Here is a 25,419-nt window from a genome sequence, read left to right as displayed (position 1 = left end):
ACTCGGAGGAATGTAAGCCAAATTAATGATTTTTTACAATGCTATCTCACGACAGCCCACGGCCCTTCGGTAGTCACTTTCATGAAGTACACTGTAAGTACATCGATGTACTTTAATTAATTTGTTTAAAGTTCAATTTAAACAAAATTTTCGCGGACGGAGAAAAAAACGCGTGTTGTTGGCACGAGGCATAGGCTACTCCTCTCAAAAATCTGAAATCTGTTACACAGATTATGTGACGACAAAATTGCCCAAAATTCGGTAAAATTATACATTTTTCTACGATTTCGACAACATTGAATGATATCATTGAATGGGTTCTTCTCGCTAGGGTGGTATCTCCAAAAACACTTGACAGATTGTCATTAAATTTTGCACATGTAAACATTACATTACTAACTAATTTTGCTGAAAATTTCTGAAGATTCTATCCATATTTATTCAAATTAGGATTCTATCAATTTTTATTAACAAAAGAAAGTGGTGCATTTAAAATATAGACAATATTATGTTTAGCTGATATGCTCAATTCTGATTTTCAATGTCTTAGTGCGATGCGATAGTGCGATACTTTTACTCAAAGCTTAAATGCAAAGCTGCTATGCTTCAGTGGAAAGCTGCAAAGCTTGGATCTCATCTCGCAAGGCAGCAGCACCATGAACATTATGTACGCGTCGCCAACAATTTGTTCGAAAAAATTACAGCCCGACTTTCATGATACTTAGAGATCTTTGGTTATGTGTATTTTCAAGTATCGTCGTTATTGGAAAGATCGATTATGTCCTAGAAAATCGATTTTTGCCCAAAAATTTTTTTTTCGAGCTGACACCAGAACTCGACGTTTTATGCATTTCTAAGTCACTTGGCATCACAATTAAAATTTTGATTTTTCCCGTTTTCCTTTGGTGATTTTTGAGGGTCAAAATAATTAAACTTCGATCGCTTTGATGCACCCTTAAATCAAGTCCGATTGAGCTGAAATTTTGCACAGGTCTGTTTTTGGGCCAATCTACAAAACGTGTTCAGTCGGTTTTCAAAATTTGATCATGAGATTTTTACCATCCATCCATTGTAATCCTAATATTGAGAAAAAAAATTGAATCTATAACTCCGAATTCAAAGTTTCCAGTTAGTTTTGAGAACTGCTGTTTTTGAACTTCCGTCTAAACAATAGTATATTGCTGTTTAAATTTAAAAAAAAACATTTTCAACGAAATTTTAAACAACATTATATTTTAAAGCATAAGTCAAATTGTTTTGTAGTCTTCAACAAAGGGTTTTTTTTATAAGGATTCTATAATAATTCTAGTTCCACCAAGGCCGTGCGAACGGGAGGGGGGGGGGGTTAGGGGTTTAACCCCCCCCCCCCATGATGATTTTTTCCAAGTAAAATTTTCGAAAAAGTAAAGAGAAATTACTTGCTCTTAAAAGGTGTTAAAAATGTGTTAACAAGAAAGTCAGATATTTTTCTCGCCTCCAGCGGAGACTAATCTTTAATCATCCTAGGCTTTACACATTTTATTTTATATGCCGTTTACGAATTGAAACTAGTTTTTAATTGTAAATTTCGATTTGCAATTCAATCAACCTTTAGCATTGAAACTCTTTGACCTTGACATACAAAAACCCTACCTCGTCTTTAGAATGGGGTTTTATTCAGAAGTGTAACCAAACAAATTCAGAATTTGAAACATTTTAACTTCAAAATTAATTCATCGAATACTAATTTCATGCATCAACAAATTGGAAGTTATTTATCATGACTCACGATGGTCATCATAATTAGCAAATTTAAATCTAGAACCTAGTATTCTCTATTTTTTTAACTTGATTTGATGATTTGATTTACAAAAAATTGTGCTGATATGAAATATTCTTCAAGAAACCAGTTTCAGTCTCAATTTTATTTTGTGTTTTTTTGTTCTATTAAGTTTTCAACATCACATTCCAAAACGTTTTAATAAATTACACAAGGCCACGAAATTAACATCCTCCGAGGTGCAAAGAATTTAAAAGTTTATTTTGACTAATTTAGGTGCCCTGGATCTAAAAATGTTGTTTTACTATCAGCTTTTGTTTTTTGATTAAGTTTGGCAAATATTTAAAAAAAATTTTAGAAATTTTGCATTGTTTTGAAAAAACCTTTAAAACAAAAACACAATATCTAAAACACAGATATAAATCCATTTTCAAGTTTCCTCAAGACTTATAGAAATTTTAAATACTGCGAAAAGTTATAGAGGTTTTCAATTTGTGTACTTTTCTCCATTTTAATGAAGTTTCAAACCAAATTGAATTTTAATTATTTTTAAGGTAAAAATTTAATTGTTTTGCAGGATTGAACAAATTTTGTTAAATTTATAATTTTTTTTTTCTTTTATGTCAGAAATACTTGTAATGAATCTTTAAAAAACATTAATAAACTGTAGAATTGAACTTTTTAGATCATGCATCATCATCATTGGAATGTTATTCCTTAATTGAATTAAATGGGTATAATAAAAAAAGAATAAGATTTTTTTTTCTGTAACCATACATTTTTTACTTCATCAGTTATCAGACTTTGCTTAAAACTGATACATTTTAAAGCTTATAAACTCTTGAAATTTGACAAATATATTCGAGTTCAGGACACTTAAATATACCAAATCAATCATTCAATCATAGGCATCAAAATGCATTTCCTTTAAGTCATCCACTAAATTCTTTTTTTAAATCTTTTAAAAATGATTGGACGAGTTTGATGGGAAAAAATCCTTCTAAAATTAAAAAAAAAACGTTTTCTTGTTCAAATTTTGATTGAATAAAAAAAAATACGAATTTTAAAGTAATACTTTTATAAGTTTGTCATTGTTTTTCAAATCTGAATTTTTGTATTCTGAAAACATAATCTTCTGCCTTTAGAACTAACTTAGAACTTTTTAATTAGAAAAACTTAGTTTCCACCTTCTGTCCATTTCACGACTCAATATTCAGATCTTGAAATTTTAAATCTTAAAACCTTCAATTAAAAATTTATAAAAGATTGTATAAATTTCATTATATTAAATAAAGTTTTTTTGATCGACCTTGATTTTGAATTTATTTTATCTATAATTGATTTGATTCGAATTACCAACATAAAAGTTTAATTTTAATGCGCAATTTTTACTAAATTTGTATTATCTTTGTTCTTTGAATATTTACAACAAAACTTGGAATTCATTATTTTTATTTTATCAGTTTCTTATTGATCATTTCCCAATCTGTAATATGTCAGTATAATTGAACCATGTTGTATCATGAACTTCAGAAATTTGTTTGCCTTTATTTAACTACTGCACGAATTTTGATGAAGAAAAGGGTTTTATCTTTGACTTTGATCACTGGCAGTCTTGAAAAAATAAATAAATGTTTTCTTCTTTTTATCAAATAAAATTCAATTATCAACTATTGAACTTCAAAAAATTTATTTCCCTTATCGAGATTCCACATTTCTAATCGTGACATTTTTTCAAAATTCAAGATACAACAGTGGATATGTTTTAATCAATCCGTCCATTGAAAATGAAAAAAAAAGAAATGTGAAATAAGATGAATAATTAATAACAATCATTATAATTTTGCCAACAATTTTTTATCATGGTTAATTTTTTACGTGGTCTGACATTTATTTGTAAATTCTATGTTTTTTTAAAATCTGGTGTTATATTTCTTGTATTCTATATTCATGCAATAGTTCTTATGTCCGAAGCTTTATTCGAAATATTGATTCAAATTCATTTTTCTGGTGTTTCAGAGATATTGATTTCAAATTTGATATCTAGACTACTTAGAATTTATTTTCAGGCAAATTTCTATAATAAGAGACATTCTTTTGAATGATTTATCAATGACTTACCGGAAATAGCATTGGTTTGGATCATTCATTTTGATTCGTTTTGAAAACGTTGATTAATTTTATTAGTAAATTTTTTTTTTGTAGACAAATGAATCCAACTTAGATGAAATTTCAGGGACTAGATAAGAGAAAATCGATGTTGAAAAACATGCGAAAAAATGCGAAAAAAAATTCGCCTTGTCTCCCGGTGAGACTTGAACCCACATCTTGCGCCTCTCCGGGGCCCATGTATTAACATTCTACTACAGGAGACCAACCTGGCGTATGAATATTATACTGGTTGAGTGTCGTTGTCTATCGGAATGAAAGGAATAAAGTCTGCTTCATTTAATATTGGAACAAATTCTTTTGCTCATTGTGGCGCTCCTAGTGGACGGATTTGGAAACTTTTTTCACCCACGTGTCGGGAAATTCATTACCTTTCACCATGTATTTATGTCATAACACCAAACGATAGCATTTTGTAAACAACCACCATGGAAGCCGAACGGAGAGATCAAATTGTGCACAGTTTTCTTGAAAATCCATTGTTGTCGGCATCGAAGCTAGCTAAACAGCTTAAAATGCCCAGAAATACCGTATGGCGTGTTATCAAGCAGTACAAGGAAACATTGACGACGGCTCGGAAGCCGCATTCGAAGCGTCGGAGTGGAACTGTCAACCGGAAACTGCGTGGGAAAGTCATCAAGGCCGTCAAGAGGAATCCCAATCTTTCAGACCGCGATTTGGCCAATAAGTTCCAGGCCGCTCACAGCACGGTGCGACGAATTCGTCTCCGGGAAGGAATAAGGTCATTCCGAGCCAGCAAACAGCCAAATCGGACGCTGAAGCAGAACAATGTGGCCAGAATCCGTGCTCGAAAGCTATACGACCAAGTGCTGACCAAGTTCGACGGATGTAAAGTCTGCTTCATTTAATATTGGAACACAAACAATTGCGTGTAGTTCAGTCATTTATTAAGGAATTCATAATTTGTTTTTCATACAAATGTAGCATTTTGAAAGAATAAACAAAAAAAAATTAAAAAAAATTATTCATTGCTGTTTCGAAGAAATTCTCGTACTCGTACTCGTAAGAAAACTGTGCACAATTTGATCTCTCCGTTCGGCTTCCATGGCGGTTGTTTACAAAATGCTATCGTTTGGTGTTATGACATAAATACATGGTGAAAGGTAATTAATTTCCCGACACGTGGGTGAAAAAAGTTTCCAAATCCGTCCACAAGGAGCGCCACAATGAGCAAAAGAATTTGTTCCAATATTAAATGAAGCAGACTTTAGTTCTCCCATGTGATCATAATCATTTTTCTTGGTCTATTTCTATTCCCATCATTTCATCTTACGGTAGTTGGAATCAAGTTTGGACATTTTTAAGCACGGCAAGATTTGCATTGCCTTCTTATATCCTGCACGGGTTGTCAGTTATGATGAGAAATGATGCGTTTGCCGTATTTGGATATCCAACCAATTTCGGTGTTTGGCACCGCCTTATTTCTATTTTTAAATTGCGACCCAGAGATGGGTCTTGACTCAAACATTCAGTCAGCGAAACTTTTTTTGTAGAGAAATGAATCCAACTTAGATGAAATTTCAGGGACTAGATAAGAGAAAATCTAGTCCCTGAAATTTCATCTAAGTTGGATTCATTTCTCTACAAAAAAAGTTTCGCTGACTGAATGTTTGAGTCAACACCCATCTCTGGGTCGCAATTTAAAAATATTTATTATTAAAATTCATTATTTTTTTGAGTTTGTGTGATAATTATAAGTAAGAAAGTGGCATAGAAATCAATTTACTTATTTCTTGTGTATTTTTGGGATTGTTATCATTTTCGGCTAAATTTCGGCCAAATTTCGGCTAAATTTCGACTGAATTTCGAAAAATCAGGAAAAAAAAACAAGAATAGATTTATCCAAGATCCCATCATTTGACAAACAGTACACTCTCTATCTCCCTGATGATGGCCAAGACCATGGCCGAAACTAAGGACACTGAGAAAATGTGCTGTTTCGTGTTTTGTTCAGAAATATATGAAACTTCCGAAATTTAGACTACATTCATCAGTCAAAAATCTAATAGTACACTCAAAAACTTTATTTAACAATGACAGAAAAAGTTTTAATAAAAGTGTAATAAATCATGATCTTTTAAAACTTATCACGCTATATAACCAAAACTAGGGGTGATGGACAAAGTCTGAAAAATTATTTGAATTCACGATGCCAAAATCTTTCAAAATCAATTATTAACATATACAGTACCGTTCATAATTGTATAGAAATTGGAAGCACGGGCATTGTCACTTCGACTTTGAACTTCCATAACTTTTTATTCTGATGATATTTTTTGATAAAATTTTTTGCGTAAAATAGATCAACTATCACACTATTATACCACAAATTTGAGCTTTTTAGAGTTTGTGTGGCCTGAGATATAGTAATTCTACGAAAATCGGACTTTTTGGGCTTTTCTCATTTAAACTGCAATATCTCAGAAACTACGCTATATTTTTTATTGAAATTTTTCAGAGTGATTGTTGAAACATAAAGCTAGCATGTCTGAAGTTTTCGAGAAGTTCTATCGATGAGATCAAAAGTTACGCGAGGTGCAATATTTCAGGCATGAACCTAGAAATGCGATTTCTATAGAATTTTGGACGATTCATGAAAACAATATCGTTTCCATCAAACAATCAGACAAAAAGTGTCTGGCAAAAGCAATGAAGAAAAGAAAAAAATGGAATAAATGATCCATTTGTGTTTTGAAATCAGAATCTCACGATATTGTTTTGATTTTGTGGTTGAAACAGATTTACTGTTTGTTAAACAGAAGATATTATTTTAAGCAATTGGAAATTAACCGAGAAACTCTCTTCTTTTTGCCCATGCAAAAATAAGCGTTACTGTTTTTTTTTATTCAAGTCTTAAAGTCCTTCTACGATACGGTGTGTGACACTTCCAGATTCTTTGTTCAAGATAGTTTAATATATATTAAATGCGAATTGGTACATTTTAAATAATATTTTGAAGATAAAACCGAAGCTCTACTCATCGAAACTAACAACCCGAACGAACAGCTGTCAGTAGAGCAGCCGGAAGATGGTATGACACTGTGCCGTGTACTATGAACTATGGTATGGCGCTCCCCAATAACTAAACTAAAACTAGGAAATCGTCTCTGCCTCTTTATCTCTGTGTGCCCATTCGACGATGCGTCTGCGTCTGGGCTGCGTAACTTCAGCGCTATTTAGAAGCATATCAGATCGCTCCTCGTTAACTTTTCCACAAAATCCACACTACTCACAGAACAGAGCGGCAGCGGCGTGACTATTCAGTATAGTTTAGATCACTTTAGTTTAGGGGGAGCGTATCTAGGTCAGCAGCACCGCGTGGCCATTACGTTCTTCCCTCTTCTTCCTCGTCGCTGTAATCTGCTAGCCCTGGCCCTAGTCTTCTCCCCCAAATGCAAGTGGAATGTTGGGCAAGTGTATCCCATTCTTCACTGTTCTCTATACGAGCGTATTGGTAATGGCCTTTGCCCAAACTATGCTGTTCAGAATTTTTTCCCTTTCTCCTGCGAATTAGAGCATCTCGGGGAGTTGTTTTTCGATTGCCATCATGATTTGTGCTTTCTACCCTATGATTGGGACATTTGGTGGTGGCCATGATAGTGAAATTTCGTTTCGAAATTTGTTGATTTAGGAGCAATATTTATATCGCTAAAACCACAATGAAAAATTTCCTCTTTTTTCCCAATTATATTGCAGTTATTAAATGATTTTCAAGATAAATGAATTTAGCACAGAACTAAGGCTCTCAAGCCTCTAAGAACGTTATTCATTATCAAGCTATACATCAAAAAGCAAAATTGATAACGAAAAATGGGGTGACCGATTCCGATTCATACCGCCTCATCGTGATTGCAAGAAATAAATTTTTTGAAAATCACCGTGTTCGATACTTTTCTAAGTCAGGATTCGAAGTTATGAAACCAAAAATGATTTAACAAAAAAAATAGAATTCATAAATCTCAAAATTGAACACTTATTCGTCATTCTCGATTTTGATTCAAAGAACCCAATTTAATGAAATGATTCTAAAGCTCTGAATGCCTATACTGCCGCTCATAGCAAGTCCGTCCCATTTGCGTTTTTGTTGAAATGAGAAAAAGGCATTGAAAAATCGTTAAACTGAAAAATGATGAAAACGCAAATGGGACGGACTTGCTATGAGCGGCAGTATAGCAGGGTTAGTAGTTGGTCACTTTTTAGTAACTTTGTCACTTTTTTTAAGCTGGTCACTCACTTATTACTTTTTTTGAAATTTGGTCACTAAAGAAACTAACGAATGAATACATTTAAACTTCAAAAATTTGTTTCTGATTTTTTTTTCAAAATTCATTTTATCTTTATCTTTATGCGGAGGAAAAAGCACATATAAATTTCAATAAATACAATCGCATGCTCACGTGTTCACAAAAACCCTCATCTTTCGCATCAACAGATTACAATTTAAATCGAAATGATTTTTTTTGTTAGGATTTTAAACCAAATCGTTTATTCATCCCCAAAATCCAAATAATACATCGAGTACTAAAAATAACGAAACTTACAATCTAGCAATATTTTGTACAGTTAATCTTAGGCCTAGATTAAGCTTTTCCAATGCTCTCAGCAAAATTTACATTTCAATGTGCTGCGTGATAAACAAAAATCAAAAACTGATGATATTCGGTTGAACATTCTAAATATTCAAGCGAGTGATGCGTTTTAACCGTAATTAGTAGAGGCGAATGATACGACCAGGAAGGACCGAGAAAGATTATTCGTATTTTAAAGATTCAATTATCCATGCGTTACAAACGTTTGTATTTCATCTTATTCTATAAATTATGTTCAATTTTTCTTTAATTTTTAAATTTATTTTAAAGTGAAGTTCAGCCTTTTTAATGCTTGTCCAAATAGATATCCTTTTTTTCGGATTTGAAATGAGGGCTAACGAGCTTATTACATTTAAATGCAGAATTTAGTATAAGATCATATTAATAAATCATGTTTTCTAGGAAACCAAATTAATAAAAAAAAATCTAAAGTTTTAAAAAGTCTTTCATGCATTTTTGCTTCGTAAAATCCACTCTAGCTTATAGTTGTTTTAGCTAGTGGCGTTTTGCTTCACTCATATAGTTTTTAAATAAAGGTTGGGAATTTTAATATTTCAACATTTTTATGCCTTTTCAAAAGCATGATTTTCTTAACTTAATCATTCAAGTTTAAAATCAACTAAAATTTTTAATGTATGTATGAGTTCTTCAAGTTTTCTTGCCGTATGTCCTTGCAAGGCGATTTTGACTCCCTCTGCTGTATGAATAATGAATTTTTTTTTTTTTGATGAAAGCAACTTTTTTGATCTCTTACTAAAAAACTTATAGAAAAACAAACAAAATAGTTTTTTCAGTTTCATTTATAAAGTTTAAGAAATTACATATTTTCTTTTTAAGGTTTTATAATTGCCAATTGTATTTTTGGAGCATTAAAATTGTTAGAGATGTTTTACATTATTGAATATAGCTAAAAACTGTAAAAAAAAGATCAAGACCATATATGGGCTGTTAGACGAGTTATTTATGAGCTGTTTTGAGGTCTTAAATTTTTTGTTTTGGCTCCAAATGCATCCACTTTCTTGTAATTTGTAACTAAATGATACAAAGTTAAAGTCTTCGACAAAGTTCTTCATCAGAAAAAAAAAATTTGAAGAATTTATTGATTGACACAAAAACGATAAAATGCTTTCCATACATAAAAGAAAAATTATATTTGTTTTTCAAAACCAAATTTCATTTAATTCATTCACATCTTAAAGATAAAATTTACTCACGATGAGTTTTGAACCAAAACGATTGTTTTTAGACCACAGGTCCTTATAATTAAAATAGACTGACTCAGTATGCTGCCTGGCTAATTGAACCATGTGATAAACTTTTGTTGTTGTCATTCTCCTAAATTCTCATAAAAAGCCTTTTTTTTTTTAATGACAATTTGCTCATTCAATCTATTAGTTCAAATTTGTCAGTCCCTGTTGATGAAATTGATATGGTCACTTATTTTTCCTAATTTCATTTGAAAGTAACTATTTACTCCTACTTTTTTGTCTTATGGTCGCTTCTAGTCCTGGTATAGCAAAATGTGAAATGTAATGCAATCAAAGAACCAAATGAATCCAGAAAAACTACATTGCGATTTTCTTATACACTGGCTTTTTTTTTAAACTATCTTTAAAAATTTGTTGGCTTTTTTTTAAATTACTGATGGGTGGTCAATGGATTCTTGGCATAATGATGAACTCGAATGGCGAGTAAGAGACCCTATGCAAGATCCAGAAGAATCTCCGATAGAACCAATATTCAAACAAATCGTTGAGTTTCCCGATTTCATGTAAATCCCTTCAAAATGATAAAATTATTTGAAAACGATCAATTGAAAGACTTGGTGGTACTTAATCGCTTGGCGCACGGCACCCTCCCAAATAAACGCACACAATCAATCAATCAATTAAAAGGCGTTAGCCATTTTACCTGAGTTAAACGTTTTTTTATTCACATTTTTTTAAACGTTCACAACATTAATTTAAAATGTGTATTTGTGTATCTAGTGGACTAAGCGAACTGTTCTGTTTACTAGCACCAAGGATGAAATTAGATTTTAAAGGAAATTGAGAGCTTTAAAAATCCAATATCACAGTTTTGAAGCAGGAAAATCACAGTAGAGAAAAAGATAAGTACTTTCCAGACTTTTTAGACTCATTTCGATCAGCAGAGCATTTCAAAATCAATACACAACCCTATCTCAACGATTTTTTAATTATTCATAGATTCATAGATAGCTTTTTATCATTCACCTGAGAAGCCTGGAAAACCTATAAAAGGAAGGAATAAATTCCATCTATTTAAGATGGCATAAAGCCTCTTAACGATTTTTAGCATTAAAGCTCTTTCTTGTCTTGATACTAAAAGGTATTTGAAAATAAGTGTTAACAAACATGTCAGAAAATTGGCTCGCCTTCGGTGGAATTTTGTCTTCAATCATACTCTACGCCTAAGACATTTCATTTTACGTCACTTTAAATATGATGTCACTAATTCAAACTAATTTTGATTGTTAATTTCAATTTGCAATTCAATACACCTTTTGTATTGAAACTTAAATTTTGACATTTAAAAACACAACCTTTTCTTTAGATTTCCAAACAAAAAATCTTAAACCTAGTATCCATTACTCTACTACTAATCACTTTGATTATAAATAATCCGTTTATATCATTACAATGTTATGATTATATGAAATATTCGTCAAGAAATCTATTTGAGCCTCAATTTTATTGTGTAAGTTTTGTTCTTCTTAATGCTTTATTCCACATTCAAAAGGGTTTTGAAAATTATGCAAGGCCACAAAACTCACATTTTTCCAAGGTGCAAAGAGCAAATTTTCATTAACTTGCGTGCCCTGAATCCAAATATGCTAAATTATTTTTAATCAGTTTTTTTAAATTGCTTTTTAAAATAAGTTAAAATCATTCATAAAATGTCTGCACTTTTTTGTCAAAAGTATAAAACATTGCAACAAATATTTTAAAATATAGTTTTTAAGCCAATTATCAACTTTTCCCAAAACCGCAAGTAATGACCACTGTAAAAAAATATATAGAAGTCTTCCCTATCCTGAAAAATACGAGAGCTTTGGCAAATAACATAAAAAAAAACAAATTAAATTCAGGGTATTCTTTAACTATAATTAAAATCATTTTACAGGCTACTGCAAATTTGTTAAAAGAAATATTTTTTTTTTAAACTTTCTTTAGCAATGAAAGAAAAACTTGTAATGATATATTTCCAAATAAAAAAAAACTTTTTAAAATCATTGTATCTCTGAAATTAGATTAACTTAGAAAAATATTATTCTATGATTGAATGAAATATAAGGAACAAATTCAGAATCCGTGTTTCACTTTGGAGTAGGTTTATTAGTTCTTCAGTAATCGAATATGGATTTCACTCAAATCTGATTCATTTTTAAACTTATAAACTCCATATCATCAAAACCAGATGAGATAGACAAAACCTGACCAAAGACTCAAGTTCAGGGCGCTTCTACAAATCAATCATTAGAAAATAGGAAACAAAAATGTTGTTCCCTTGCATTATGAATTTAATTCTATAATAAGTTTTTTAAAAGGAAAGTCGTTTTATTAAAATAATTTTCTTCTAAAAAAGTCTTTGCTCTTTCATATTTTGTTTGAATTTTCAAACAAGTTTTTCGAATTCAATGGTCAACTATTTGATTTTTTTTAATTTTTGGAATTTTTTCGTCTTTGTTTTTCAAATCTGTTTGTTGTTTGTTCTGAAAACATAATCTTCTTAGAAGCTTTTAATCATTTTTTTTTGTGCCTTTTGTATTTCATTAGACGGTGACAAAACATTCAAAGCCTGAAATTTCATGCTATAAACACTGGTCTCGGAAACTCATAAACTTTCCACATATTTTGAGTTTTTGAATCTTATTTTTTAAATTGATCATGATTTTTGTTTTTATCAGTTGCTTATTTATCATTCAAGAAATCTAATTTCCCAACCTGGACTTGTACAGTATCAGCTTTCAATGATAAATTGAGCATATTGTAAAGTTATTCTTGTGAACTTCAACAATGAACTTATCTGGGTTTTAATTTTGATAACATTGATAAATTTGAATAGAAACAATTATTTCGTTTCTGACTTTGATCAGTGGCACTCTTGAAACAAAATTCAAAAAATCTTCTTTTTATCAAATGAAATTAATCATCAACTATGAGTTTTGAGTAAACTCTCGTAATTTCAAATTGGATTTTTTTTCCTTATCTAGAATTAGCATTCCAAATCGTGACTAAGTATTTTCTGATATTCAATATATTATTGCGGAAATTTTCTATCAACCTTTAAGTGAAAATGAAAAAAAGAAATTTAAATTAAGAAGATCATTAATTAACAATTATTGTCATTTTGCTAAAACATTTTTAATCAAGGTTAATTTCTAATCTGATCTTAAAATTTATGTTAGATTTCGGATTTAATTTATTTTTTAAATCTAGTTTTATATTATTTGTTTCCTTTTTCTATGCACTGATTCTTATGTCCGAAGCTATACATTCTTTTTTCAATTCGTATTCGTTGTTTGATGATCGGAAATATTGATTTCAAATTCTTAACTCGACTGATTAGAATTTATTTTTGAGCAAATTTCTAGCTTAGAATTAGCAACATAATTTTAAATAATTTATAAATGACTAACCAGAAATAGTATTGATTTGAAACTTTGATTCTGATTGCTATTGAATCGTATAATAAATATAATTTTTTTCGAATTTGTGTGATAGTTATGAGTTAAAAATGGTTTTAAAAACCAATTTCTTTATTTTTGTTATTGTTATTATTTTAAGCTAAATTTGAATTTCGAAAAAAAAATTAATATAAAATTATCCCATCTTGATCAAATTTTGTTTTTATCTTCTGACCCGGACAGCCTCCATACTATTTCCGGATCAGAAGAGAAAAACCAAATTATATTGATTTTTTTTTTCATATTAATATGAGATATAATTGAGTACTCGCAGGATGTTAAAATATCTTAAATTATAACAAAAATTCCATGCAAAATTAACTAAATTATATCACCCTTTGATAGCATATCAGATATAATATTGACCATAGAAATTTTTGGGGTAATCTACAAAATGCCACCCTAATGTACAAACAGAAGATATTGTAGGTCAGAATATTGTGCGGATTAACGCCTGTTGCAAGTTCATAATTTGACAGCGATTTTTCCCATAGAAACGAGAATAACAAAAACAAATTGGTTCCACCTCTCAACTACAGTTTCCCGATCAGGAGAGCATATCAAAAAAATAACTCAAGCGTATCTCACCAAGATATTTACATTTGATTCAGTTATAATTAAGTACGACAAATTTTCGATTTTAAATTTCTCCAATCTGAATTATATCTTATTCTGATTGACAGACTTGAATGAGGTTGAGCTCATTTTCAATGATCAAGATTTTTTTCGGATTGTCCTAAAAAAAATGATTATATCTTATTTTGATATACGTACAACTTTTTCTGAAACACGGACATCGAAGTCAACGGCCCAAACCGTACGTTTATAAGTTTCGCTCAACAGATTCATAAAATTGAATCAAAGTTTTGGGAAACCAAAAATGGGGCATGGTTTTAGCAAATAATGTGGTTTATTGACATTCCACTAGAAAATTTTCTCGAAGCACTCATATCTTGATAAGTTATAATTTTGATAGGTTTTGTTCTGCCCAATATCAAACTATGCTATCTGAATGAGATATAATCTTGAAAGGAGCATATCTAAAATTGATTTAATTTAGCTATGATCGCATAGATTTTTTGATATAATTTGAGATATTTTAACATCCTACGAGTACTGAATAATAACTCATTTAGAAAGGAAAAATATTAGTATCAAAATATCTCATCTTGATATAATTTAGTTTTTACCTCCTGATCGGGTTAACAAACACACTCGGAATATCGGAATGGAAACTAGAGTGCAAGACCCGGAAATGCACCATAATTCCAATCAACTGAATAGAATGCTGGCAACGATGGGTTGGGGATTGTACCATTGAACCCAACCAGATCAGGGTGGAAACGTTTAACCTAGAATAGACATTCTAGCAAAATCCAGAACACTTTGATATGGTTCGATTTGGAATTTCTTATCGATTTTCTGATAAACAAAGATTTGTGGGTCACACCAAGAGATTGAACTTGATGTCAAGTTCGTACTTATATATCTGTTAAAATGTTGATAAATAAAACAAAAATAAAAATAATATGTTGATTCGTAAAAAGAATTGAACAAAATCCAGGCTTGCTGGATAATATAGACTTGCTCAACGAAATATGACTATGTATTCCTTATGAAATTCATCGTCATTCATCATTCGCGCTGGATCCATCACATGTTTCCTTTCGAAAGCTTTCACGTTTCCTACCCATGAAATCCAAACAGAAATAATCGAGTGCGACTCTTCCGTATCCAAATAAGAAAAGCCCCTATGTATTGGATTCGAATCGTGCACAAACATCGGTCATCGGAATCGTATAAGTAGTATAGAGTCGAGGCACTTCTGCTTCTTTCATCGGCCAAGCCAAACTCCGATATGAAGACGACGAAACGCGAGGACCAAACCGAGTCCAACTCGAATCGTCGTTCGTCGTCGTCACTCGCACGAAAGTAGGTGAAAGGTCGACGACCTGAATGCACAAACTCACTCGACTCACCGAACTCTTTGAGCGAGCGGCAGCAGCAGTGTACGGAAAAACCAGAAAAGCGGCAAAATACTTCTCTCATCCGTCCCGTCTCAGCTCAGTGCTCTGCACACACATTTTCATTCCGGTATCCAAATCGTGCGATCGCGAATTGCTCTCACTTTTTTACCGGTTCACTTTGTAGGACCCGGCGCGCTCTCACTCTCATTCGATGGATTGAGCAAAGCAGACGAAAGAACATGGAAGCTAAACAACCAAATCGCGGAACATGAAGGTGAATTGCGTGGAGGGTGAGAAGACAAAGAGAAAGAGAGAGGAGGCAGGTGGTGAGTGAGTCTGTTTTTGTGCAGAACTTCATCCATATGAATGGCCGGAAAGCTTTCGATTTCTGGTCGGAAACGTGAGACAGCCGAGCTTTGCAACCCCCTTCTACCGTTCGTTGTTGTTGAACGACGTTCGGAAAGTTCGCTGGAAATGTCGAGTGGCATTCGTCATTAGTTTGAGAATGGAATATGCACGGAAGTTCGTCATTCTTTTTTTTTATGAATTTTCTTCTAGTATTTCTTTTTGTTTATCGTTTAAACATTAAAAGCCAAGATTTGATATGACCCATACTTAATCTTCAATACGGCTGTAAAATGACCTCTAAAAGTCAATTTTGATGTTTTGGCTTCTATCAAGATCAAAACAGTGTGTGTATGGGATGTTTGACAAGTAAATTCAAGCACTGAATATCCTCTGAACTGACTCGTGCCATCCGTTAAATTTACGACCCATTGTCCAGCAGCCTGTCAAACCAAATAAGCAAAAAAAACACTGTCATCAAACCTTGGGCTGTGAAAACACATTTTAAAAAGTGGGATGCTAATTAAATTAATTTAATTCGGTATTTCATGTATACTAGGTACTAGGTAGTGCAGCGGAAAGCGACAATGGCGCTTTGAAGAAAGTGAAAGTTATATTCACCGCGCGTGGATTAAGACAAGCAGCAACCAGTCGGTGGCCATCAGTACATTTTTCGGTTTTTAATCCGTTGTGTTAATTGTTTTTTTTTTATTATAGTTATAATGTCGAAAACAATCCTTAAATTGTTATGGATTATCATTGAAATAAGTTATCTACTTAATTTATACGGCTTTTTTACATTTTCTGTTCTAAGCAGCACTAGCTTATTGACGCTCGAAGACCTAACGTATGTTTGAGTTACACTAAGGACCGGCGAGAGAAAAAAGTGGGAACGCCAGATCTTGTACCTTATATCTAAGGAACTACTGAACCGATTTCTTCTAACTTTATTCCATTGAATAACTCGAAGTCTCAAAAAAAAATTTTTTATTTATATTGAACTAGATATCAAAATGTAGAAATAACTTTTTGTTGAATGATTTTTTTAGCTCAATTTTAACGTATCTACATGGCGTAGAAAAACTGTTAAAAGTTTGAGGTTTAAAAGTAAAAAGTATTTCCAAATATTTAAAAAAACTGACAGCTAACTTCGATTTTTCTTTGCACGACAATAAACCATAAGAATCCTCAGAAAACCCCTACAAAAATTATACTGGCGTAAAATACAAATGTTAAGGCTTGCAATGGTAGGGGATAGTGGGGTATCGTGGGCCACTTTTAATATTTCAAATGTGTGTTGAGATGAAAATCTCAATCTAACTGTCATCGTTGTCGCTTTACGTGAGCATATATTTCTATATGTTGTTGACTTAAATACGCATCATATGCTTCTTTTATTTATCAAGCTTTAAAAAGTTAGAAAAATTCTCTTACATAATTAAAAAAACACCCAATAATTCCATCAAAAGGGAACCTAAAGTTCATAACAAAAATATGCTCATACGCTTATGATCTTAGTTTTGTCATGATCTTTCACATGGAAAAGGAATTAAAGTTTTCTTATGCCAAATGAAGAGTTATGAAAAATATTTTGTCTATCCTATATAAGAAATTTTGCCAAAACGTTCGCGACCCAGGTTTTGGAATCAATTCGATCGACACAGCTCTCTTTTTTATTTCATCATCTGAAATTGCTTTAAAATAACGAAATGAATTAGGAAATCACAGTTTTGGGTCAACTCATAAACTTTGCATGTTATTTGGTCAATTGAGATTAAGTGGCCCACGATTCCCCACCATTTCTGAAAATCCAAAAAATATTGTTTTTTTAAATTCAGTCAGAATTGGGGGAAAATAACTTATTAAAAAATTTAAAAAAATACCTTGTGATACCTTGAAAATTCAAAAAACCATACCATTTTTTATTTTCATTTTATCTTTTATAATAAAAAAGTTATGGAACAACGAAAAAAAGTGGCCCATGATTCCCCACTCTTCCATATATAATTCACTAATATATGATTCATATCCGTTTTATGAAATTTTGTTTTGTTAACAATCAAACATGTACAGATCCCGTTACCAAAATGGAAAAGTATTTTTCACTTTTCACTGTTATTATTATCATTAACATAATTATTTTTCAATTTTTTTATGTTCTTAGTCATTTTTTAAATAATATTCTAGATGCATTTATCAATTTTCTTGTTTTCTTGTTTATAATGTTTGTTTTTATTTTCATTTTCTTTTATTCATATTTTTCTCTTTTCTTTCCACAGCATGGGGAAGTCATCTGCCGGCGTGAAAGCCGCAAGAAAATAGATTGCCGAAACTAAATCAGGTCCATTGGCCAAAAAAGTTGAAAATTCCAATTCATTCGATGTCCTTCATAACATCGGTGATGAGGAAATATTCATATTGAATTCTGGTTAGAGTAATAAGAAACCTTCTTCTTCTTATACTCTTCAAAATAAAAAGGTTCCACCTATTACGGTCACGATTCCTGACTTCAATGCCTTTCGAAAAGAAATCGTCACTTCCGTCAAGGATGTGAAGATTTCTTTTCAGATCGGTCGAAAAGGAACTGCTTGTATATTGGCAGAATCTTTCAATGATTTTCAAAATTTTTTAAATAATATGAATAATAAAAAACACCAAATTTTTACATACGACACTAAAAGTGATCGTCCTTTTAAAGTTGCGCTTCGTGGTCTCACCGGCGATCAGACACACAGCAAAAAAAATTGGTGATATTACATCAAAATCATGCACATAGTTTGAGTTTCAAAAGGCATCTAATATTACATTCTGTTGATGTACCCAGCTACATACATTTGATGTAAAAATGTTACATTTTGTTTTTGTATCACAGTAGACGAATTCAAGCACGCAAATTGTAGAGCTTCTGCTTCTAATGATATGACAAGCCGTCATTAGTTTCAATATTTCATAATCTTCCTGACAATTCAATAATAACTTCCGATTGTATTCGTAACAGGGGGCATAGGTCCACCTTACGACTCAGATTTCAAATATTGAATATGATGAGAAATTCCAATCACAATAAAAAAGCGAATGGTTTAATTAAAGCGTGATTTTTTTTATTTATTAGTCGAGAAGACTGCTTACTCCCTTCAGTGGAAAAATGATTTCACTAACAAATCCTGCCCGTTTCGCTGGAAATATTGGAATCAAGTTGGTGTGAAGTATTATTTGCATTCTGAAAACAGCTTTCCGATCACAGATTTCACGAATTTTCGATCCTCGATTTCACAATGGAATGTTTAATGCATAAGATCCAATCCAGATCCACTTATTGTTGAGGTTCCATACCCTCCAGATTTGTCCTTTAAATGACCACTGCATGTTCACAAGACTTTCTAAAAAAAAAAATTGAATAAACAATTGAGGGCTTACACATTTTAGAACAACATACTAACCTTCCGGTTGTTTTGAAATCCGTTGATACTTTTTCATTCAGACGTCTCGAAGTAAATGGACCTTAAAACGAAAAAGAATTGAAAAAAAACTTAGTGCGATGATTTGCTTAGACTTTTTGTTAACATTGATAGCACTTACCGGCAAAACACACATCCCCAAAGTTTACAACCGGTCCCAAACTTTTTAATGCGAGAAATTTCAAAACGTCAATTTAGATAAACATTGGCTACTTGATGTAATACTACAGAACAGGTTGTGATATTACACTAAACGACATGTTCGCAGTGTGTACATCGGTTTGATGTAATATAACAACGAATATAACAAATAATACATAGAACTTCTAACATCTCCTCAAATTACATCCGCCATCGTTACATTATTTTTTGCTGTGCACCGGATGAAATCACAATCGAATTAAATTCTTTTTTAGTTTTTTCTCCGATTCAAGTAATCCAAATGAGGAAAAGAACCAACACAGATAATACCAGTAGTGTTGGTTCTGCTCCTGAGCTTTATTTGATCCATTTTAAAAAGTATCAGATTAATAATTTGCAAATTCTTGAAAAGGCTCGTCTTATGTTTTATTGTCGAGTCAAATACGAATCTTTTCGAAAATCTTCTACCAATTTTCTCTGAAATATTACGCAATGCGTCTCATTCGATCATGAAAAATCTAAATGCCTTTTTGGTGGTGAAAAACTAGAGTGTCTTACCCGGGATTTCCCGGTCGAGAATTCCCGGGAATTAGAAAAGCCAATAAAATGTTCTAAATTACTACAAATTTACATGATCTAAATTGAAAAAACGGGTCTCATTGAGCAAGGAAAATGACAGTTCTACCACTGACCATACTGACTGGACACTCGATTTCGTTTGTTGGATAATTTTTCCAACAGTACGATCGATAATATCGATTCCAGAGTGCGCATCGGTCGATTTGAGAAATGTTATCCAACTTTCGAAAAAATAGGCAATTTCTACGATAAAATCGGTCCAAATAGGTTCATTTTTCCGTCGGTTTTGCAACACTACAAAATTTGACAAAAAACGCCTGAAAATGGTTGAATTTGTGTTCTAAGTGTCATGTCAGTGTGATCAGTAACCTTGATGGCTTAGTCTTATATTTTTTTTCTTGAATCTGGTTAACACAAGGAATTTGATAAAAACTTGTTTTTCCTATCGAAAACTTAGTGTAATAGTGAAAAACGCCAATGAATCTATAAAATCAATAATGAAAGGCTACGAAAAGAATCTAAATGTTCTATTTTGCAACACTCATCATTTAGAACTTCCGTTTCGGATACTGTTTACAGTAGCAAAATCATCAGCAAAGAAATGACATATTGTTAAACAAATGTATAGTTATCTGAAAATTTACGGTGTTTGATGAATAACAGTGTAGCTAACTAACTTCTATCGATAGTGAAAAATCTTTCTCAATTATTTAAAATTTTTGAAATCAGACCAGTTTTTCGGTTAAAGTACTTTGTTTTTAGGTGTTTGGTTTGCTTATTGAATTTTTGACGCATTAAAATTTGAACGCATTAAAATTTGAAATACCTACCTTAAATTTAACAATACCATATTGATAAGGATTCATACGCAATAGAGGTTTAAGATATTCATGTTGAAATTTTCATTTTCAATTTTTCCCGGGATCCCGGGAATTCCCGGGAAAAGGATCTTCAGATTTCCCGATTCCCGGGAACACTAAAATGGCCGGGAAATGAACACTCTAGTGAAAAACCACAAATAGAATTCTTCAAGTGTGCGAATTGTGCAGGTAATCATTCCTCCAATTCCATAGACTGTCCTGTTAGGGCAAAAATTAGTGCTTCAAGGAATAATCCCAAAGTTGTCAGAACAATTTCTTCTCCTCCTTCCTCTTTTTCTTCTTCACACGTCAGGCCGACAAATAATCTGCCTGTTCGCGGTCAGCCTTGGAATCACGTCTTGGTGGTAATGCTCGAAGTGATTTTGGTGTTACCTGAGCTGATTCAGCGATATAGGCTCGTTGTTTAACGTTCTCAGAGGTGGTTGAAAATGGGTTGCCTTCGGGTATAACTAATAAAAATGGGAAAAAATCAAGTCTCAATGTACATGCGAAGGCTTGGGAAAATCCCCAAAACTCAAATACCCTATCTTCTCCTTCATTTTCTGATCCTAACAATTTTGTTGATTTGGGTGAGATTACTGAGGAAAAATTAAAATTTTTGCATCAAAATTTAATGGAAATGATGCAACTTATGTTGAAAGCAAATTCAATGTTTGAAGCTCTCCTAACTTCTTTTAATTATGTTAACAACATTATTATGACGTTGCGATTTCTTCATGAATCCAAATTGGTGTTTAAATATAATGAATTGGAACGCTAGATTTTTGCTCGCTAACCAAGATGAGTTCCTTTTATTTTTGAAAACCCAAAACATACATATTGCTGCCATCACTGAAACTTTTTTAAAGCCGGACAACAACACAATGCTATCTTTAAAATTTTGCGAAATGATCGACTTGATCGACAAAGTGGGGGTGTAGCTATTGTCATAAATAGTCGTCTCAAATTAAGACTTCTTCCTTCTTTCAATACAATAGTCTTAGAAACAATTGGAATTGAATTAAAAACGTCTATAGAGAAAATTATAATTATTGCCGCATATTTGGCTTTTTAATGTAAAAGTGAACAGAAAAATTTTTTGATAGGAGATTTACAAATACTCTCCAGAAATAAATCTAATTTATTTTTATTTTTGGTGACTTTAATGCAAAACACCGATCTTGGAATAATATTTCATCAAATTCTAATGGGAATATTTTATTTAATGACTGCTCTGCAGGTTATTATACTGTTGAATATCCTAATGGACATACTTGTTTTTCTTCAATTAGAAATCCCTCCACAATTGATTTGGTTCTAACGGATTTAGGCGAGCATTGTAGTCAATTAGTTACTCATGCGGACCTCGATTCAGACCACCTTCCAGTAACTTTTTCTTTATCCCAAAGTCCCATTGAAAACCCTTAAAAATCAACTTTTAACTTTCAAAAAGTTGACTGGGAATGATATAGGAATTTTATTGAAAGTAATTTAGATGTAAACGTTCCACTGAATTCAATAGAAGATATTGATTTGGCTGTAGAAAATTTGACAACTTCAAAAGTCAATGCTAAAGCCGCTTCATTACCTAATGTTAAACATAAATTTAATCAACCTTTGATCGATGATGATCTTCAGTTTTTGATACGACTGAAAAACATTCGTCGACGCCAATATCAACGTACTAGGGATCCTTATTTGAAATTTATTTATTGCGACCTTCAAAAGGGATCAAACATCGTTTTAATTTTATTCGTAATGAAAATTTTGCAAAAGCATATAAGGACATAAAACCCTACTCAAAGCCATTTTGGAAATTTACTAAAATTCTGAAAAAGCCCCAGAAGCCAATTCCTACTTTGAAAGATGGAGATAAACTTCTTTTAACTAACGCAGAAAAAGCTCAAAAAATAGCCCAACAGTTTGAGTCTGCTCATGATTTTAATTTAAACGTGGTCAGTCCAATTGATACTCAAATTTCCCTTGAATTTGATGATATTCTTTCTAAACAAAATGTGTTTGAAAGTTTTTGTGAGACAAATATTGATGAAATTAAATTAACATTCAAAAATTTTAAAAATATGAAAGCTCCGAGAGAAGATGGGATTTTCTATATTCTTATTAAAAAGTTGCCTGAAAGCACTTTGAATTTTTTAGTTAAAATCTTCAATGAATGTTTTCACTTGGCTTATTTTCCCAATAAATGGAAAAATGCCAAAGTAATTCCAATTTTAAAACCTGGAAAAAGTGCTTCAGAGCCTTCAAGTTATCGACCAATTAGTTTGCTCCCTTCTTTAAGTAAACTATTCGAGAGAGTTATTTTGAATAGAATGATGATTTACATTAATCAGAATTCTATTTTCCGTGTTGAACAATTTGGTTTTCGTCATGGATATTCTACTACACATCAACTTTTGAGTGTAACTAATATGATTAACGCTAGCAAATCTGAAGGTTATTCAACTGGTGTTGCTCTTCTAGATATTGAAAAAGCATTTGACAGTGTTTGGCACAAAGGTTTAGTAGCTAAATTAGCTCGATTTGATTTTCCTGTATATCTCACCAAAATTATTCAAAATTATTTGACTAGCCGAACTTTGCATGTAAGCTATCGAAATTCATGATCTGCAAGGATACCCATTAGAGCTGGTGTTCCTCATGGCAGTATACTTGGGCCAATTTTATACAATATTTTTACTTCTGATCTTTCTGATGTATCAGAAGGAAAAGGTAGAAGATTATTTGCTGATGATACTTTGCTTTCAGCCAAAGGTCGAAATTTACGGGTGGTACGCAGTAGATTGCAACAAAATTTAAATTCCTTTTTAAATTACTTAAAAATGTGGAAAATTTCTCCTAACGCTTCCAAAACTCAACTTTTTTTATTTCCCCATAAGCCAAGAGCAAATTTTTTCAAACCTAATGAAAATCATTCCATAACTTTTCATTAGAATAGTCTGATCACGTGAAGTACTTGGGGCTCACACTTGATCGGAATCTTACTTTTGAAAATCATATTGAAGATATTCAATCTAAATGTAATAAATACACTAAATCTCTTAGGAAATCCAAGTTGTGTTTGCGAAATAAGATGCTTATCTACAAACAGGTGTTCCAACCAGCGATAATGTACGCAGTTCCGATTTGGTCTAGCTGCTGCGCGACGAGGAAGAAAGCCATCCAGAGGATTCAGAACAAGGTTCTGAAAATGATTTGGCGGCTTCCACCTTGACACAGCACCGAAGATCTTCATCGGATTGCAGAAATTGAATCGACCGAAGAGATGGTAAACAAAATCATTTCCAACTTCAGAGGAAAATCGATCCAGTCTTCCACCGCAGAGATTAGCTCTCTTTACAATTAGTTTAATTTAAGGATAGTTTTTAGTTTTAAGTTATTACCATTCGTTTGATCGAAATACTTTATATGATGGAAATAAAGGTAATCTTATAATAACTCATGATACAATTTAAAAAAAATTATTTAACGTTTTTCGTAAGACATATTTTTAATTTATTCTTGGTAACTGCATTCGGCCGGCGCACACTTTTTTCAGTCATGATACTGATCAGTGTTCTAATCTGTGTTTTAGGTGGCTGCATCCTCTTCCTTGAATTTCTGCTACTTTTCGGTCAAATAATTTTCTTTTTAAAGAAACTGAGGGCAATTTAGTGAATACAGCTGTTTCGAAATTGACAAAACTTGATTACTATTGAGCCACTTAAGAGCGTTTTTACTGTAATGTCTGCTGGCAAAATCATCAAAAACGAAAACTTGACTTTCCTGATGACCCGTAACCGTAGTTGCCGATCATGCCATGGCCACCATGGCCAGAAATGCATCAAGTTTGGAATTTTGTAAGTTCACCCTTTAAAAGATAGGTGAAAGAATCAAATTTTACATGACAGCTCTTCAATAAAAAAAAAACGATAATGATGCATTCTTATCTGAAACAAATTGTTTAAGTAATAAAGTCTTATCCACCATTCCTTCGCATTTGTTCCCGTTCGCAACAGACAAATTGTTTTGCTTACCGTATGCACAACAACAATAAATTATTTATCAAAAACCCAATCCATCGTATGTGTGTGACTGAGTTTGCGTGTTAGCATATGTATATCAAGTATAAATCCTCGGTCGTAAAAATAACACTACGTATTATTCGTATTGACCTACATTTTGTGTCTGTTTTTCTACTCCCCATTCTTTGGGTCAACTCGGTTGGCTTGTGTACAATATTCATTTCCTTTTGTAATTTGTTTATTTGTGTCTCATTTTTTTTATTTCTTACCTCTCCCCAGGTATCGCCTCGACAACAATTCCGAGAAGTGGCCAGACAAAATGTTGCCGAAATTCTCAATAAGGTATTTAAATTTCATTCCATTCACTTGTCAACGCATTTGGGGGTCGAAAGTTCGCGAATTTTGGTACAAATGGCGCAAAATGTCGCCCTCTTGCTGTTGATTCTTACAAAGCTGCTTAGTGCGACAAGTAAGCACAAGGGGTTGTGATTCGTTCGTTTTCATCAATTTCAAATTCAATGCACACAGTAATTTTCCAATTCAAATATCTCACGAATCTGATGTTTTTCACACCGATGCTGGGTGTTGTGACAAGGTATCGAAATAAACTTGCCCGAAATTACCCTCCTTAGGGGGACTTTGCATGTCTCAACGTTCAGTTTATCACTCTTAGAAGTAAGAGATAATGTTTCCTGACCGTTTCAAGCAAATGTCAGACGAATGCTCAAACCACTCGACTTCGCCGACACCTCTCAGGCCAAAGTTTATGCTTAGATAATCAGCATGTCCGTTCGATCATCG

The sequence above is a fragment of the Uranotaenia lowii genome, chromosome 2 (assembly GCF_029784155.1).
Source record: "Uranotaenia lowii strain MFRU-FL chromosome 2, ASM2978415v1, whole genome shotgun sequence".
NCBI lineage: Eukaryota > Metazoa > Arthropoda > Insecta > Diptera > Culicidae > Uranotaenia > Uranotaenia lowii.
Note: the sequence above shows the minus strand (reverse complement) of the source record.